The sequence below is a fragment of the Salmo salar genome, chromosome 02 (assembly GCF_965601325.2).
Source record: "Salmo salar chromosome 02, fSalSal1, whole genome shotgun sequence".
Taxonomy (NCBI): Eukaryota; Metazoa; Chordata; class Actinopteri; order Salmoniformes; family Salmonidae; genus Salmo; species Salmo salar.
The window spans coordinates 22,010,001-22,024,085 of NC_138292.1; the positions used below are offsets into that span (position 1 = coordinate 22,010,001).

At 44.5% G+C, this 14,085-nt stretch overlaps 1 protein-coding gene across 4 annotated transcripts in view; it reads right to left on the reverse strand.

Moving 5' to 3' along the window:
• Positions 1–13,607, reverse strand: part of LOC106605818 (epsin-1) — a 75,143-nt gene extending 61,536 nt beyond the window's left edge. For 2 of the 4 annotated variants that reach the window (XM_045699930.2, XM_045699926.2), the window contains exon 1: positions 13,147–13,575. The gene's annotated coding sequence lies outside the window, so the exon portion shown is untranslated. Of the gene's footprint in view, positions 1–13,146 lie in introns of all 4 variants that reach the window. The other 2 variants (XM_045699928.2, XM_045699935.2) reach the window with 2 other exon arrangements.
• Positions 13,608–14,085: the final 478 nt, after the last annotated feature.

Consider the following 14,085-nt stretch of genomic DNA (forward strand, 5'->3'; position numbering starts at 1 on the left):
GAGACAGACATCGAGAGAGAGATAGAGAGAGACATCGAGAGAGAGAGAGAGAGAGAGAGAGAGAGAGCGAGACAGAGAGAGACAGAGAGAGAGAGAGACAGACATCGAGAGAGAGAGAGACAGACATCGAGAGAGAGAGAGAGAGAGAGACATCGAGAGAGAGAGACATCGAGAGAGAGAGAGACATCGAGAGAGAGAGAGACATCGAGAGAGAGAGAGACATCGAGAGAGACAGAGAGAGAGACATCGAGAGAGACATCGAGAGAGAGAGAGAGAGAGAGAGAGACATCGAGAGAGAGAGAGAGAGAGACATCGAGAGAGAGAGAGAGAGAGACATCGAGAGAGAGAGAGAGAGAGACATCGAGAGACACATCGAGAGAGAGAGAGAGACATCGAGAGAGACATCGAGAGAGAGAGAGAGACATCGAGAGAGACATCGAGAGAGAGAGAGAGAGACATCGAGAGAGACATCGAGAGAGAGAGAGAGAGAGACATCGAGAGACACATCGAGAGACACATCGAGAGAGAGAGAGAGAGACATCGAGAGAGACATCGAGAGAGAGAGAGAGAGACATCGAGAGAGAGAGAGAGAGACATCGAGAGAGAGAGAGAGAGACATCGAGAGAGAGAGAGACATCGAGAGAGAGACATCGAGAGAGAGACATCGAGAGAGAGAGACATCGAGAGAGAGAGACATCGAGAGAGAGAGACATCGAGAGAGAGAGACATCGAGAGAGAGAGACATCGAGAGTCGAGAGACATCGAGAGTCGAGAGACATCGAGAGTCGAGAGACATCGAGAGTCGAGAGACATCGAGAGTCGAGAGACATCGAGAGAGAGAGACATCGAGAGAGTTCCAAAGCAGCAGCTGCTGAAAAATGAGCTCCTACAAATATTGAAATTTGCATGATTTTTAGAGTGAAGTACATTGGAAAAAAGCAAAAGAAAACTGCAAGACTGAATAGGAGACAAAACAAGCAACAAACAAAGAAGATAGGCTTTTGAAAAAGTAACTATTTTTCATAAAATTGTACAGTTATCTTAGCTAGCTGAATTGTTTACCAGTTGCTAGGGACTCTCCTGGAAGAAGCTAGCTAGCTAGCGAAGAATAACAAAGAATATCAAGTTAACAGAAGAAAAGAAAGACAAAATCAGGACAGAAGAAAAAGGACAAAGTGAAACAGTTCTCTAAAGACACAAGAGACAATAATACAAGAAACAATGCTTCTATTGCAACATTGTAGCCAATATCACCAGCGTTGCTATGGAAATTGTTTACCCACCAGACATCCAAACAGAGAAAGCTAAGAATAGTTTAAAAGGTTTGTTGATGGGACAGAACCATGAATGCCTGTTTGCAGATCTTACCAGTTGCAAAACAAGAGCAAATTTTAATTTTAATACCAAACGAGGACACATATGGAAAAGGGTTATTATTTCCCTTACTCAAAAAAAGAGAGGCATCAGCCAAGGCTGTCAGATCAGCATTTTTGAAGAAGCTGACCAGAGCAACACGTATCAAACAGTGAACTTATATAATAATGGAACTGTATTGATACAAGGCAATGATTCAAGCCTCCAGGCCTTTGAGAATAGGTTTGCTACCCTAAAAGCAGAAGCTGAAATCATCTCAGAAACTGAGGAAAAGGTCAAGGAGGGAGATGGAGAAAAGCAGGCCCCAACGGTCTCTGTGACCCAGCAAGAAGCCCTCAGTGTCCCTCTACCTACCTCACCTGCAGCAGACAGAGCCAAGGACATGCCTACAACACCAAGAACACCTGCTATGCAACGTTTCCACAACACCCTCTCTCTAGTCGAAGCCGAGGTCATAGAACTCAGAGAGAACAAGCTTCAAGAGGAGGACACTGTCCAGAAACTAAAAGAAGAGATGAAACAGTTCAGGGAGGAGAGCAGAGCATCTATTGCTAAATTAGAAAGCAGAATGGACAAACTGAGTCAGACAAATGACGACCTCAGAGACCTTCTGAGCACAACAAGAAAGGAGCTAGAACAAAGAGAGAGGTACATTGACACCCTCAACCAACAGCGAGTCATTATGTCCTCTGCATCTAGAGAACATGTCGACAAGCTTGGCATAACACAAGCAGAACCTGAGACCAGCATGGCCTCCACCACACAGCCTGATGACACTGCACCAGCCTCCCAGTCTGCTCCAGCCCAGGTCAGAATACCAGCCTCCCAGTCTGCTCCAGCCCAGGTCAGAATACCAGCCTCCCAGTCTGCTCCACCCAGACAATCACCCACAACTGCAATCCTTATTGATTCAAATGGGAAGTTCTTAGTCCAGGAAAGATGATTCCCTAGACACCAGGTGTTTAAATTCTGGTGTCCTACAACTGACAATGCAATGCAGCTACTCAGTCTGACCAGGATTGACAACATCATCATCCACACTGGCACAAACCACCTTCATGCCAAAGGTGAAAATGTATCTGGGGCAGTGAGAAGAGTGGCAGAACGGGCACAGGCTATGTTCCCAACAAGCAATATAGTTGTGTCCACCCTCCTACCAAGAAAAGACTTCCCAGGACAGTTGATCAACAATATAAATCAACAGATCACTGTGGACTGTGCCTCACTGCTCAACGTCAGAACGGCTCACCACCCCACTCTGACATGTCAACACTTATACCATAATGTACATCTGGATCAGGACAGTATCACAACCTTTGCCAAGGACCTAAAAGATGCAACACTTGGCAGGGACCCACACACCCATCACCCCAGCAACAGAGGTCCCCCGCCCCACCTTCTGAAACAACAGTACCTCCACCATCCCCAGGAGAAAAGAGACAGACACGGCTTATTACAGCACAGCTCTACTAGACCAGGCCCATCACAACACAGCTCTACTAGACCAGACCCGTCCCATCGCAACACAGCTCTACTAGACCCGTCCCATCGCAACACAGCTCTACTAGACCCGTCCCATCGCAACACAGCTCTACTAGACCCGTCCCATCGCAACACAGCTCTACTAGACCCGTCCCATCGCAACACAGCTCTACAAGACCCGTCCCATCGCAACACAGCTCTACTAGACCCGTCCCATCGCAACACAGCTCTACTGGACCCGTCCCATCGCAACACAGCTCTACTGGACCCGTCCCATCGCAACACAGCTCTACTGGACCCGTCCCATCGCAACACAGCTCTACTAGACCCGTCCCATCGCAACACAGCTCTACTGGACCCGTCCCATCGCAACACAGCTCTACTAGACCCGTCCCATCGCAACACAGCTCTACTAGACCCGTCCCATCGCAACACAGCTCTACTGGACCCGTCCCATCGCAACACAGCTCTACTGGACCCGTCCCATCGCAACACAGCTCTACTGGACCCGTCCCATCGCAACACAGCTCTACTGGACCCGTCCCATCGCAACACAGCTCTACTGGACCCGTCCCATCACAACACAGCTCTACTGGACCCGTCCCATCACAACACAGCTCTACTGGACCCGTCCCATCACAACAAAGCTCTACTGGACCTGGCCCATCACAGCTCTACTAGACCCGGCCCATCACAACACAGCTCTACTAGACCAGGCCCATCACAACACAGCTCTGACCACTACTCCAGGGTCGGACAGAACACTGTCCTTCAGAGAAGTACACCACATGATGCAGTCCACACCATGTATCATTCAGATCATCAGCCTACATATGCTGAGGTAACCTCTGGCAAAAGACACCTAGAACAATCAGAGATAGGAGAGGTGCGCCAACTACTGCAACTAATATGCAGACTACTGAGCTAGACAGACTCTTTAATTCACACACACACACACACGGTTGCATTGTACAATCTTATTCCATTCTTATTCATTTGTTTACAACTATTATTAATTTTATTGGCACCGGTATTATAGTAATGTATGTATGTATGTATGTATGTATGTATGTATGTATGTATGTATGTATGTATGTATGTATGTATGTATATGTATGCATGTTATTATTTAGTTTTTTTTCCCAATGTACTTTACTCAAACCAGTGAATATCACTTATTATAAATGAGATCATTAACTATCAGCTCTTGGAATATCCAGGGCCTATACTCTTCACATTTTGGTTATAAAACAACAAATCCAGAATGGATTAAAAACGTCAAGGGACAGGACATCCTAATCCTACTGGAAACATGGTGTCGTGGAGACATAGATACTCAGTGTCCCTCAGGCTATACAGAAAGTTTACTACCATCAATCAAACATAAAAATGTTAAACGGGGCCGAGACTCAGGTGGAATCATCATTTGGCATAAGCAGGACTTAGCACTGAATGAAATGAAAAAAGGTACCAGTCACATTTGACTAAAACTTAAAGGTACAATCTACTGTGACAATGATGTATACACATGTGCAGCTTATGCTCCTCCTTCAGATTCACCATATTATGATGATCAGTTTTTCGACAATCTCCACATAGAAATCATTACATTTCAGGCAGAGGGGAAAGTGCTTCTTTGTGGAGATTTCAATGCAAGAACAGGTTCTGAGCCTGACTACACTGATGCGGGAGGTAACCACCACATATTTGGACACCCCTCCTTGTACAGCCCTATTATAAATAATAGAAACAGTCCTGACCAAATACCAAACAAAAATGGGAAGGAGTTAGTGCATCTCTGTCGAGCCTTAGGCCTGTACATGCTTAATGGTAGAATCAGAGGGGACTCTTTAGGTCGGTTTACTTACTGCTCAGCTCTTGGGACAAGTGTAGTCGATTATGCCATCACTGACATCGACCCCTCCTCCATTAGTGCATTCACTGACAGACCACAGACACTATTGTCAGATCAACGTGTTTCTGAAGAAATTAACCGGCAATACTCATTCAAAAAAACAGCCCAATAAACTCTACAACATAAACCCATCGTACAGATGGGCTCCAAACAGTGCAGAGAGATTCATTGAAACGTTGAACTCAAATGAAATTAACTCTATACAGTTTTTCAATAACTCACAATACCAAAACAATAAAGATGGTGTCAATTCGGCTACTCAAAACATCAACTGCATATTCCAAAAAGCAGCATCGAAAGCAAATTTGAGAAAACCAAAGAAATGCAACATCAGAAACAAAAAACAAAATGTTTCTGATAAATGGTTTGATAATGAATGTAAAACAATTAGAAAACACCTAAGACAAATGTCAAATGAAAAACATAAGCAGCAAAACAACCCAGAGCTACGATATGAATACTTTGAAACTCTGAAACAGTATAAACAAACACTGAAACGCAAGAAATTGAATTATACCAACAAGACACTTGATGAAATTGAAAACACAATTGACCAAAATCAGTTCTGGGACATGTGGAACAATTTAAAAGCCACAAGAATTAGCCATTCAAGATGTAGGAATTTGGAAAACTTATTTTGATAATCTATAGAAAAACATCCCACAAAAAGACTTACAACAGAACCAATTAGAAATTAAAGCAAAATTGAACATCCTTGAATCAGTCATTAAAAACAACCAAAATCCATTAGATTACCCAATAACCCAACAAAGTTTAAATCAAAGAAGGCTTGTGGTCTAGACAACATCAGAAATGAAATGCTGAAAAACAGCACACCTGAGTTGCAAAATGCTGTGCTTAAATTGTTCAACATGGTTTTAACTTCTGGCTGCTTCCCTGATGTCTGGAACCAGGGGCTCATCTCCCCTATCCACAAAAGTGGAGACAAATCAGACCCCAATAATTACAGGGGAATTTGCGTAAACAGTAACTTGGGAAAGGTTTTCTGTAGCATTTTGAATTCAAGAATTCAAACCTTTCTTCAAGAAAAAAATGTAATAAGTAAATGTCAAATTGGCTTTCTCCCTAACCATCACACTACTGACCATATATACACCTTACACACACTAATTAATAAACAGTCCACCAAAAAAAGAGGACAAAATCTTTGCTTGCTTTATTGACTTTAAAAAAGCATTTGATTCTATTTGGCATGAAGGGCTATTCTACAAAATTCTCCAAAGTGGGCTTGGTGGTAAGGTGTATGACTTAATAAAATGTATGTACACAGAAAATAAATGTGCAATAAAAATCAAAAAACAAAGAACAGAATTATTTTCACAATGTCAAGGTGTGAGACAAGGCTGCAGTTTGAGTCCAAACCTTTTCAACATTTATATCAATGAATTAGAAGACATGTTGGACCATTCTCCAGCTCCAGGACTCACACTATTTGACACAGAGGTTAAATACCTGCTATTTGCTGATGACTTGGTACTTCTATCACCAACCAAAGAAGGTCTTCAACAGAACATTAATATTCTAGAGCAATATTGCCATAATTGGGCCCTGGCAGTAAATTTCCCAAAAACGAAAATCATGATTTTCCAAAAGAAAACCAGATGTCAGAAACACAAATATAAATTCTCCCTGAACAACACCATCATTGAACACACTAAAAATTACACCTACCTTGGTCTGACCATATCTGCATGAGGAAACTTTAATATGGCAGTGAATGCACTCAAAGAAAAAGCCCGCAGAGCATTGTATGCGATAAAAATGAAATTATTCAAAATCAACATCCCAATTAGAATTTGGACCAAAATATTTGACAGTGTAATCCTACCAATAGCTCTTTACGGAAGTGAGGTTTGGGGGCCACTCAATAAACTGGACTTTAAAATGTGGGACAAACATCCAATTGAAGCCCTACATGCTGAATTCTGTCGGAAAATCCTACAAGTCCAGAGAAATACACCAACTAATGCATGTAGGGCAGAATTGGGCCGCTTTCCAGTAATAATGAAAATACAGAAAAGATCATTAAAATTTTGGCTACATCTAAATTCAAGTCCAAATTCAAGTCTGCAATTTAAAGCACTCCAAACCCAAGAGCTGAGCCCAGAAACGAGCCCTCTCAGTCAGCTGGTGTTGGACCTCACCAACCAAGCTGACACCAGCACTGCTTCAAAAGAAAGAATTCAAATAAACAAAATCATGAACCAATCAAAGAACTCATATTTACAACATTGGAAAAACAAAACAAAATCCCAAAGCCGACTAAATTGCTATCTGACCCTAAACAGAGAATATGAATTGGCTGATTATCTCTACTCTGTCAGAGATACGAAGCAGAGACAGATCCTTACCAAGTACAGGCTGAGTGACCACCGATTGGCAATAGAAACCGGCAGACATAAAAAGACATGGCTACCCAAAGAGGAGCGTGTATGTGGTCACTGCACGACAGGGGAGGTAGAGACAGAGATGCACTTTCTCCTTTACTGTGATAAATATTCCTCACAAAGAGATTCCTTGTTCACAGAAATGACTACATTTATTCCAAATTTGAACTTATTAAACCCAGAGGAAAAACTAAAAATACACATGGGCGAAGGAGCAATGGCTCCTCTTGCAGCCAAATATGTATTTGCCTGCCATAGCCTGAGGGACTCTGAATAATAACATCTGCATAGTAAGCAGTAACTTACTTATTATTACTATTATTGTTATTACTGTTATTGTTATTTCTATTATTATTGTTGTTTATCATTCCAAATAGTAGTGGTATGGGTAGTAATGGTAATGATAACAGTTTAGTGATGGTGGTGGTAGTAGTAGTGGTAATTATGATAGTAGTTGTAGTACTGATGTAATGGTGAAGATGACCGTTATTTAGTTATAAGTTAGTTATAGATTCATTTTCCATTTTTATATTTATTACATTCTACTATTTTACTATTATTTAACTACTGTTTTATTGTTATTATTTTTATATTTAATTTTGTATTATTTACTGCCATTTTATATTATTATTGTTTATAATTGTATTACAATGTATATTGTATACATTGTTGATTTGGCAATATTGACAATGTTTTTCATGCCAATAAAGCAGCTTGAATTTGAGAGACATCGAGAGAGAGAGAGCGAGACATCGAGAGAGAGAGAGCGAGACATCGAGAGAGAGAGCGAGACATCGAGAGCGAGACATCGAGAGAGAGAGAGCGAGACATCGAGAGAGAGAGAGCGAGACATCGAGAGAGAGACATCGAGAGCGAGACATCGAGAGAGAGACATCGAGAGCGAGACATCGAGAGAGAGAGAGAGAGCGAGACATCGAGAGAGAGAGAGAGAGCGAGACATCGAGAGAGAGAGAGAGAGCGAGACATCGAGAGAGAGAGAGAGAGCGAGACATCGAGAGAGAGAGAGAGAGCGAGACATCGAGAGAGAGAGAGAGAGCGAGACATCGAGAGAGAGAGAGAGAGCGAGACATCGAGAGAGAGAGAGAGAGCGAGACATCGAGAGAGAGAGAGAGAGCGAGACATCGAGAGAGAGAGAGAGAGAGAGAGAGCGAGACATCGAGAGAGAGCGAGAGAGAGAGAGAGAGAGAGAGAGAGAGCGAGACATCGAGAGAGAGAGAGAGAGAGAGCGAGACATCGAGAGAGAGAGAGAGAGAGAGCGAGACATCGAGAGAGAGAGAGCGAGACATCGAGAGAGAGAGAGCGAGACATCGAGAGAGAGAGAGAGCGAGACATCGAGAGAGAGAGAGAGAGAGCGAGACATCGAGAGAGAGAGAGAGAGAGCGAGACATCGAGAGAGAGAGAGAGAGAGCGAGACATCGAGAGAGAGAGAGAGAGAGCGAGACATCGAGAGAGAGAGAGAGAGAGCGAGACATCGAGAGAGAGAGAGAGAGAGCGAGACATCGAGAGAGAGAGAGAGAGAGCGAGACATCGAGAGAGAGAGAGAGAGAGCGAGACATCGAGAGAGAGAGAGAGAGAGCGAGACATCGAGAGAGAGAGAGAGAGAGCGAGACATCGAGAGAGAGAGAGAGAGAGCGAGACATCGAGAGAGAGAGAGAGAGAGCGAGACATCGAGAGAGAGAGAGAGAGCGAGACATCGAGAGAGAGAGAGAGCGAGACATCGAGAGAGAGAGAGAGAGAGAGCGAGACATCGAGAGAGAGAGAGAGAGAGCGAGACATCGAGAGAGAGAGAGAGAGAGAGCGAGACATCGAGAGAGAGAGCGAGACATCGAGAGAGAGAGCGAGACATCGAGAGAGAGAGAGAGCGAGACATCGAGAGAGAGAGAGAGCGAGACATCGAGAGAGAGAGAGAGCGAGACATCGAGAGAGAGAGAGAGCGAGACATCGAGAGAGAGAGAGAGCGAGACATCGAGAGAGAGAGAGAGCGAGACATCGAGAGAGAGAGAGAGCGAGACATCGAGAGAGAGAGAGAGCGAGACATCGAGAGAGAGAGAGAGAGAGAGAGAGAGAGAGAGAGAGCGAGACATCGAGAGAGAGAGAGAGAGAGAGCGAGACATCGAGAGAGAGAGAGAGAGAGAGCGAGACATCGAGAGAGAGAGAGAGAGAGCGAGACATCGAGAGAGAGAGAGAGAGAGCGAGACATCGAGAGAGAGAGAGAGAGAGCGAGACATCGAGAGAGAGAGAGAGAGAGCGAGACATCGAGAGAGAGAGAGAGAGAGCGAGACATCGAGAGAGAGAGAGAGAGAGCGAGACATCGAGAGAGAGAGAGAGAGAGCGAGACATCGAGAGAGAGAGAGAGAGAGCGAGACATCGAGAGAGAGAGAGAGCGAGACATCGAGAGAGAGAGAGAGAGAGCGAGACATCGGAGAGAGAGAGAGAGAGCGAGACATCGAGAGAGAGAGAGAGAGCGAGACATCGAGAGAGAGAGAGAGAGAGCGAGACATCGAGAGAGAGAGAGAGCGAGACATCGAGAGAGAGAGAGAGCGAGACATCGAGAGAGAGAGAGAGCGAGACATCGAGAGAGAGAGAGAGCGAGACATCGAGAGAGAGAGAGAGCGAGACATCGAGAGAGAGAGAGAGCGAGACATCGAGAGAGAGAGAGAGCGAGACATCGAGAGAGAGAGAGAGCGAGACATCGAGAGAGAGAGAGAGAGAGAGCGAGACATCGAGAGAGAGAGCGAGACATCGAGAGAGAGAGCGAGACATCGAGAGAGAGAGCGAGACATCGAGAGAGAGGAGAGCGAGACATCGAGAGAGAGAGAGAGCGAGACATCGAGAGAGAGAGAGAGCGAGACATCGAGAGAGAGAGAGAGCGAGACATCGAGAGAGAGAGAGAGCGAGACATCGAGAGAGAGAGAGAGCGAGACATCGAGAGAGAGAGAGAGCGAGACATCGAGAGAGAGAGAGAGCGAGACATCGAGAGAGAGAGAGAGCGAGACATCGAGAGAGAGAGAGAGCGAGACATCGAGAGAGAGAGAGAGCGAGACATCGAGAGAGAGAGAGAGCGAGACATCTAGAGAGAGAGAGAGCGAGACATCTAGAGAGAGAGAGAGCGAGACATCGAGAGAGAGAGAGAGAGAGACATCGAGAGAGAGAGAGAGAGAGCGAGACATCGAGAGAGAGAGAGAGAGAGCGAGACATCGAGAGAGAGAGAGAGAGAGCGAGACATCGAGAGAGAGAGAGAGAGAGCGAGACATCGAGAGACGAGCACGAGCACGAGAGAGCGAGACATCGAGAGAGAGAGAGAGAGAGCGAGACATCGAGAGAGAGAGACATCGAGAGAGAGAGAGAGAGAGCGAGACATCGAGAGAGAGAGAGAGAGAGAGCGAGACATCGAGAGAGAGAGAGAGAGAGCGAGACATCGAGCGAGCACGAGAGAGAGCGAGACATCGAGAGAGAGAGCGAGACATCGAGAGAGAGAGAGAGCGAGACATCGAGAGAGAGAGAGAGCGAGACATCGAGAGAGAGAGAGAGCGAGACATCGAGAGAGAGAGAGCGAGACATCGAGAGAGAGAGAGCGAGACATCGAGAGAGAGAGAGCGAGACATCGAGAGAGAGAGAGCGAGACATCGGAGAGAGAGAGAGCGAGACATCGAGAGAGAGAGAGAGCGAGACATCGAGAGAGAGAGAGAGCGAGACATCGAGAGAGAGAGAGAGCGAGACATCGAGAGAGAGAGAGAGCGAGACATCGAGAGAGAGAGAGAGCGAGACATCGAGAGAGAGAGAGAGCGAGACATCGAGAGAGAGAGAGAGCGAGACATCGAGAGAGAGAGAGAGCGAGACATCGAGAGAGAGAGAGAGCGAGACATCGAGAGAGAGAGAGAGCGAGACATCGAGAGAGAGAGAGCGAGACATCGAGAGAGAGAGAGCGAGACATCGAGAGAGAGAGAGCGAGACATCGAGAGAGAGAGAGCGAGACATCGAGAGAGAGAGCGAGACATCGAGAGAGAGAGCGAGACATCAAGAGAGCGAGACATCAAGAGAGAGAGCGAGACATCAAGAGAGAGAGCGAGACATCAAGAGAGAGAGCGAGACATCAAGAGAGAGAGCGAGACATCAAGAGAGAGAGCGAGACATCAAGAGAGAGAGCGAGACATCAAGAAATCAAGAATAGGCAGATATTGCGTGAAAGAGAAAAATGAAACCAGCAATCAATTTTAGTGGACATAGTGCTCCTTTATGTCAACAGAGAAAGGCAGCACACACACACACCTGTTACAAACACAACTTAGCCCACGCAGGGTTTAATTGGAATTAGGCATAGTGTTTTGGGCAGGGGCGCAGCAGATTTGATGTTCTTGTGCACACATACAGTACCAGGACAGGCATGGTTGACATCTATGAAAAACTCCCAGGCCCCTACTTTACTTTGATTCACTTTCACTATCTGACACACTTAATGCTGTCAGATGAGCATGGCCATGGCATGCAGGCTTGAACAGTGTCACTATTTTGACGCCATTGAACTGTTAGTACTCTGGACTGTTTAACAATGCTGTGGCATGAATAATCCTAGTGGGTTTCAGTCACTTCTCTTTTTGACCTGCACTGTTGGAGCTCAGAGGTTAAGAATTTCACTGTGCCCTGCGATTACACCTGCAGGCCTGTGTACGTGACTAACAAACTCATCTAATATGTAGGTACAACATATTCCTTTATGACTTGACTGTCTTCTCTGACAAAATGGTTCCAATGCTGCTGAATACCCCTAGCAGTGTGGCCGACCAGACTAATAAGGAGTGGAAGACGACAGGTTGTACAGTATTAATAGGAGACTAGGTTGCATAACACAGCAGAGAGATAACCATCCCTGAAGTCAGTTTAGAGATTACTGGAGCAACGTTCCAAAGTTCATACAAGGCATCTACCAAGACCGAATGTAGATAAGGGACAAGCTTAGCCCAAATCTCTCACAATTCAACACATCAACAGGGTTCAGGCCAATTCTATGTAAATTGAGGAAGAGACCTGAAATTCCAATTCAAGAATGAAGAAATACTAAAAAAAAAGTGATCTTCTTTTCTTGAAACAGACATATCCTGTGCTGAATTTAAAATGGCAATGACCTCAACCCTACACATCATAATGTGGAGCACTGCATTAGCTAAGCTCCTTATCAAAAGTTGAACTTGACAATAATATAGCTACATGCTACAGGACTGGGGACGTCCGGGTGTTGCATGTAGCTATGTTATTGTACTGTCAAGTTCAACTGTTGATAAGGAGATTAGCTAATGCCATTTAAATATTCAGGACAGCTTACAGTGGAATAAGTATCAGAACTTGCTTGGTTTCACTCTGACACTAGACATAAAATCTGCATTCAATGGCAGATACATTATTGGCAATCAAATACCAACATGCAATACACATGCAACTAGCTATCTGAAGCCAGACAAACTTGACTAGTTGGCTGAGTCTAATATAAGCTAGCTAACAAACTGTTGAAAGCCAAAGTTATGGCGCTATTAGCCCATATTTGTGCTAACGCCAGAAAAACAAGGGCGGTGTAACGATCATGACAATGTCAGAGACACTGTGGCCACTACACTCGTTCCCACTTGCTAGTCGCTATCAGACAGTCACACACCCTCCTGAGCCAGAGACCCCCACCCAGTTAGCATGCTAACCAGGTATCATCTCTCACAACAGTCTACACAGCGATTCAACACCAACGCAAACATTACAACAGGAAATACTACTGCCAAAGAACAAAATGGGAGTGTAATTTACTTGGTTGGCAAACTTAGAAGACCATCCAAACCAGATAAAAGGGATCACTAACTAATTAGTTAGCTATAGGCTGGCTAACGTTAGCTATAGGCTGGCTAACGTTAGCTATCTGGTACCACCCTCCCAGCTATCAGCTGGAAAACGTTAGCTACTTACCGTTAACTCCCCGTCTCCTTGGCTTTCTCAGTCGCGAACAATTTTAACGTTTTACAATTGTGGTGGGGGTTAAGGGGAAAGCGTGAGAGAGAAACCCGACGAACTAAATATTGGTATTCCTGTCACGACACTGAATGAATCATTGCTATTTACCTAGCTAGGTAGCTGAAGTAGCCAACAGTACAAACAGATGAGATAACGTTGAACCCTGTTGCTAGCAGTTCAAGTGGCAACAGAATACGAGTAGTATTTATGATCTGATCGAGTGACACCACCATCCTTAACATAAAACTGATGGTTATAGAACGTTCACTCTGTCAATATTACTTATAACATTTAATAACTCTTGACAATATACCATACTTAACACCTAAATTAAGTCTATACTGACCCTGTTGTAGCTCGAATGGTACAAGGAGATGGCGGAACTTCCGGTTCCGTTCCCGACTACAGGAAAAACCGCACCCCTTTGCACGCTCCCATCATTTCATATTTATGAACTGGGCGAGGCTACACAGTCATGCATAAAATAGTTTCAATTTGATCTCAAATTCTAAACTATTTCATTGTCTATTGTCCGGATGGGAATGTAGCGCTATTTATCACACTTGTAAATAAGTTTTATACTGTAACATAATGTCAAACTGACCCTTGATATTGATTGTTTTGTATGCAGGAATATGTGGAGCCTATAAATGCACCCCTCAGACCTCTATAATTGTACCTGAAGTTGGGTGTTGGTTGAAAATGTGTGGCGTCGGTGCTGTGCGTAGTCTGTTTAAGAAACATTTGAGGACCAAGATAAATGTAAGTCGACTTACGACTTACATTTATCTTGGTCCTCAAATGTGACTTACGACTTACATTTATCTTGGTCCTCAAATGTTTCTCAAACAGACTACGCACAGCATATATATATATATATATATATATATATAT